Source organism: Penaeus chinensis, chromosome 33 (genome assembly GCF_019202785.1).
Source record: "Penaeus chinensis breed Huanghai No. 1 chromosome 33, ASM1920278v2, whole genome shotgun sequence".
Taxonomy (NCBI): Eukaryota; Metazoa; Arthropoda; class Malacostraca; order Decapoda; family Penaeidae; genus Penaeus; species Penaeus chinensis.
Genome location: NC_061851.1, coordinates 7,774,588 through 7,779,587, shown reverse-complemented (window position 1 = coordinate 7,779,587; position 5,000 = coordinate 7,774,588). Strand labels below are relative to the sequence as shown.

Genomic DNA, 5,000 nt, shown 5'->3' with positions numbered 1-5,000 from the left:
AAGCAATAAATTTCGACAACGAAAACAAACGATTAAAAAAGGTAAGTAAACAAAATAAATTACAAGACAGACATCTGCTGCCACGCGGTAAAATGTGTTAACTATCATTAAACTCACATAATCAGTAACGCTGACATAGAGGGATAGAGAATAAATAAATAAATAAATAAACGGAGTGCATTAGCATTCTACACTATTTTAAAATACTTACCAACACGACAAAGAACCACAAAGCTTGCAAAATTCGAAATTCATTTCTCCTTTCTATCACCAAGGTACAGCTGTACTCTATTTTCCATATAGATATCTAATAAAACATGACAACTTAAGGCCTCTGTTCTCCTACATATTTTATTTTTTTCTTAAAGAATGTTCTCGATGTTTGTTTTGGAATCACAGGTCGTGGAACCATACGTTTCTACTGCCGAAGGACTTTTTCACTTTTCCGTGAAAACGAGTCATTTTCTAGCTTCTAATCAAGTTTAATTGTAACTGCAACGCACTAATCTTTAACACATATCATCCTAGCATTTCCAGTATTTAGATTAAAAGAGATATTTCGCGATAAACATAATTGATTATTCTCACTTTCGTAACGATAATGAAGGAGGAAGTTCACTGCGCGCTCTATCGGCAACATCCAGAACTATCCGCCGACGGAAGGTAATCGAAAAGTTATATAATTTGACGGATTGTCTCGAGTTTCATCGACAATGGATAATCATATATTGTCAGTCTGATTATGATGTTATACATGAGAAGAAATGAAAATACATGAAAGGAAAGCAAAATGACATCGTTCATCAGATGTAGGCCTATCTGCATGAAATAAAGATGATGTGTTTGTTGCAACTGATATTATTTTTGTTGTAAAGGAACATCACATTCTCTGTCTCTCTCTCTCTCTCTTTGAGTATATGTATATACAAATGTGCAGGCAGTATAACTAAATTTAGAAAGCAACCGATTTGATAAACGGACCGTGATTAGCCCCTACCACATGAAAATTGCACATTTCACAGTAGTACAAACGTACAAAAAATGAGAAAAATATCGACGAAGAAAGAGCGAGCGACCACAGACCAAAAGCATTCTTTACTCCGCCTTTTTAAGCTCACGAGAAGAAATCTTTCTGCTCCTTAATCTTACGAGGCATTAAGTGTTAGCTATGTCAAGTCATTCTAAACCACGCCTGTCATCGCCATCATCATCATCATTGTCACAATTTTTCTTCCCCAACAGCCACCTACTCCAACAGCCTGTGTTATGACTCCAGGCTGGCATACAGGGTGGAGCGTATCGCGGCTTTTGCGAAAGGGCAGGACACTTGTTTTGTGGTAACTAATATGTAGACAGAGATTTAGAGCAAGTCTAGTTACATTTAGGTCATGTACAGAATTTCTTGCTTCTGTACATGTAACAAGGTAAGTCTTGTTGCAATGTTTATGTTTATTATTTTGAGGTCGTTTCTTGTTATCTTCATATTTCGCAGATTTCAGCTGACCAATTCCATTCTTTACGTTGGTCTTTGACTACAGCCAACTGCGTCCAATCTTAGGAGAGCCAGAACTGTAAACAAGAAGCTTTGATTTTTTTGAATGGTCTGTTTTGAGTACTTCGTGGATGCCTTGCTAACAACGAGGATACCATGTGGTGTCTGTCTTGCACTTTATTGGGATGTCAGCCACGGATGTCCTGCGGATAACAGACGGCTAATCCATGAATAGATAAGTTAATATATCGGGCTTTGAAAATAAAGAGGCAAGAAACTAGAAAAGATGAAAAGAATCGATCATACCGATGGAGCAAACGAGTGGAGACAACGGACCTTTTCTTTGAATCTTCCATTGCCGTAGATTCAGAGTAATTACATTTAGTGATTAGCCATATGGTAATACCATTAAATTACAAGAATAACACTAACCCATATCAACTTTTTGATAAGCAACTATAAAGGTTTTCCATTAGGAATGCTTCGGAAGTGATTAGGTTAAAGGACTTTTGGGAAAATGCAAGAACAAATCAAAGCTATGCAAAAATGTTTGTGGCCTAGAAATGTGCCTTGGGCTCGTTAATAGGAAATGTGGGATGTGGGTCGCATGGTAAATTGTCGTAAGTCATGAGCAAGGGTGAAAATGCAATTAATAATTCATGAGCGCCATTTAAAAGTAGGTTCGGATCATGAGTCAGGTTATGCTGCCGTATATCACGAGGAACGAATGAATATTAATGAGTAAGAACGTGTGGTTCGTGGATACGTAAGCAAGGGTGAGTCATGGAATGAGTCTTCCTTGAGTCATAGGGGAAAGGAACAACATGAGACACGGGGAAGGTCAGAAAATATAAGGCCCATGACATTTTATCTCTTGCGCCGCTCGGGAGAGGATACGGGCGCGCCTTAGTCTGTTTACAGTCACGTAAGAACTATAAAAATGCCACAGCAGCTACAAGTGTCAAGATCCCATCAAGTTATCCTTCCCCGAAGACCCTAGTGACGCCTGGCCAGTCTCCCTCGTAGCACTTTTTTTCTTCTTCTCTTTTTAAATTCCTCATTCTGCCTTTCATTGTCTTTCTCCGCTTATATAAACATGCATCTAGTTGCAAGCACATCTTTACCGGTATTTACGTTCGGCTTTAGATATATCTTTGTGAATAAGTGTTTGGAAGTGGACATCTGCATGCGCATTCGCAACCTGAAGAGAAGGCTTTTGGCTTCCAGGAGACAGAAAAAAATGTTAGAGATCAATCTGAGATTATGTTTGCTTTTACAATGTCCAGCCTGTTCGAATGTTAAGTAGGACAGAACAGATACAAGACTCCCTGATGTTTGTGCCACCTTGATGCCTATTAGATCTCACCACACTAAAAAAAAAAAAAAAAAAAAAAAAAAAAATCTCAACACATTACTGTTATGGCGTGCGTTACCTTTCGCGCCATCTAAACTTGGAATGACTCTCCAGACATTCCTGTCGGGGCGCACGCTGGGGTAACGCCTGGCAGCCTTCCATCTTTCTCACACTCTGAAGACGTCCCCACAAGGAGTGTGCTTGGTCCACTCGCGTAATCACTTCTCTATTTAAGGATGACTTCATACTTAGGTTAAGTGACTTGGCAAGTACCTGACTGAGGTAATGTTTGTTATTACTTCGTCTTAAAGTATTTTAATCATTTTGGGGATATTTTCAAAACTCATGCATTCGTGACGCAAAATTTATTCATTTCCTTTACGCCAGTAAATGAAAATCAAGACAATAGAAACACCTTTACCATCTACCTCTACCCCTAATTAAAGGAAAAAATCCTGCGGTAACAGTTAGACACTCCCACGTCCTAACCCGGAGCCCCTTCTCCCCGTCAGCCCTCCTACTCCCCCGTCAGGAGAGGCTACATGATGAAGGAGGATCGTGAGACACTACAGCAGGTGGAAGTGGTGTCCGAGTGTATGTTACGCTGACCTGACACAACCCAGTTTATGAGGGCTGGTGTGGAGAGGCGAGGAACCCACCTGCTCACTCTCTGCTTGTTACTCTCGAGGTGCAGTAATGGACCTCCTGCTGATAGGGTGATCTGATGCATGTCTGGAGGACGGTGCTAAACATCTGAGGCTTGCTGTGAAGGCATTTGGGAAGCTGTGGGAGGATACACTAGCCTCTTCCCTGTATCGTGTCAGCGAGTCACCTTTCTCTAGTGTTCTATGTGTAGCTTTTGGAAAAGATACTTACCTTCCCGCCACTCTCTGTTTGTCAGTTTCCTTTCCCTTTCTTTTTTCTCCAATTAATCTTTTTTTTTCTCCCTTTCCATTTCTTTTCCACTTCTATTCCTTCTCCTTCTCCTTCTCTCTCTCTCTCTCTCTCTCTCTCCTTCTCTCTCTCTCTCTCCTCTCTCTCTCTCTCTCTCTCTCCTCTCTCTCCCTCTCTCTCTCCTTCCCCCTCTGCTTCTCCTTCTCCCTTCTCCTCTCCCTCTTTCTCTTCCTCTCCCTTTTCTTATTCCCATTTCTCTCCTTTTTCAACTATCTCTTTTTCTTTCTCTTCCTCCACCTCTTCCTCTCCCTCTCCTTTTCCTCTTCTTCTTCTTCTTTCCTTTCCCCTCCTCATTTTTCCTCTTATTCTTCTTCTCCTTCTCCTCCTCATTTTTCCTCTTCCTCTCCTCTCCTTTTCTTTCCCCCTTTCCCTCTCCCCCTTCCGACCGTTTTCTTCTTCACTCTCTTTCCCCCGATTTTTCTTCCTCTCCTCCTCCTTCTCCCCCTCCCTCTCCTTCCTCCTATCTCCCTTCTCCCACCCTCTTTCCCCCTGTAACCCACCCTCCTTCTCTATCTCCCTCTTCCTCTATCCCTCTCTTCCTCTATCCCTCTCTTCCTCTATCCCTCTCTTCCTCTCTATCTCCATCCCTCACGCCTAATAACATGTTCCTTTACCTCGAGAACATCCAGCTCTTATGAAGCAATCTTCAATAATACTTAAGATAAAAATCACACGATTGATGCCTCAGGATCATAACTAAATCCCCCCTCATAAAACATCAACTTAATAAACAGTGAAAACCAGTCGTGCTTCACTTACTACGGTGCGAAGGTGATCATCGTGTCGGTGACTTACCTGAAAATATAGAAATTAATATTATCATTATCATTTTTTTTTTTTTTATTATTATTTTTCTTTTTTTTTGGGGGGGGAGGGTCCGTTGAGATGAAAAGAAATTTATTGTTTATGTTTCTTTTGTAAGTGTATGTATCGTGTAATTATTAGTATCAGGTATGTGAAAACTATGTTGCCTATGTTTATTTAGTGAGTATTTACAAATCATATAATTATTTGTATCAATTATTATAAATATTTCTTTAAGGAGTATATATAAATTACATAATAATGATAAAATAATATAGTTTACATACATGACGTATATAGTGCACCAGGTTTTGTTATCATTAGCAATGCTTACATGTGATAAACAAAATAAGTAAGTAAATAAATTGACAAGGGAATATGGAAGACGAAAGACAT

General features: G+C 39.9%; 1 protein-coding gene across 3 annotated transcripts in view; it reads right to left on the bottom strand.

The window, feature by feature from the left end:
• The window catches only part of LOC125043141 (protein Wnt-5b-like), a 657,155-nt gene that overhangs the window by 384,036 nt on the left and 268,119 nt on the right, over nucleotides 1-5,000 (bottom strand). The window contains exon 1 of one of the 3 annotated variants that reach the window (XM_047639110.1): nucleotides 212-358. The exons of the other annotated variants lie outside the window; for them this stretch is intronic. The gene's annotated coding sequence lies outside the window, so the exon portion shown is untranslated. Of the gene's footprint in view, nucleotides 1-211; nucleotides 359-5,000 lie in introns of those variants that run through there. 3 annotated transcript variants of the gene reach the window in all.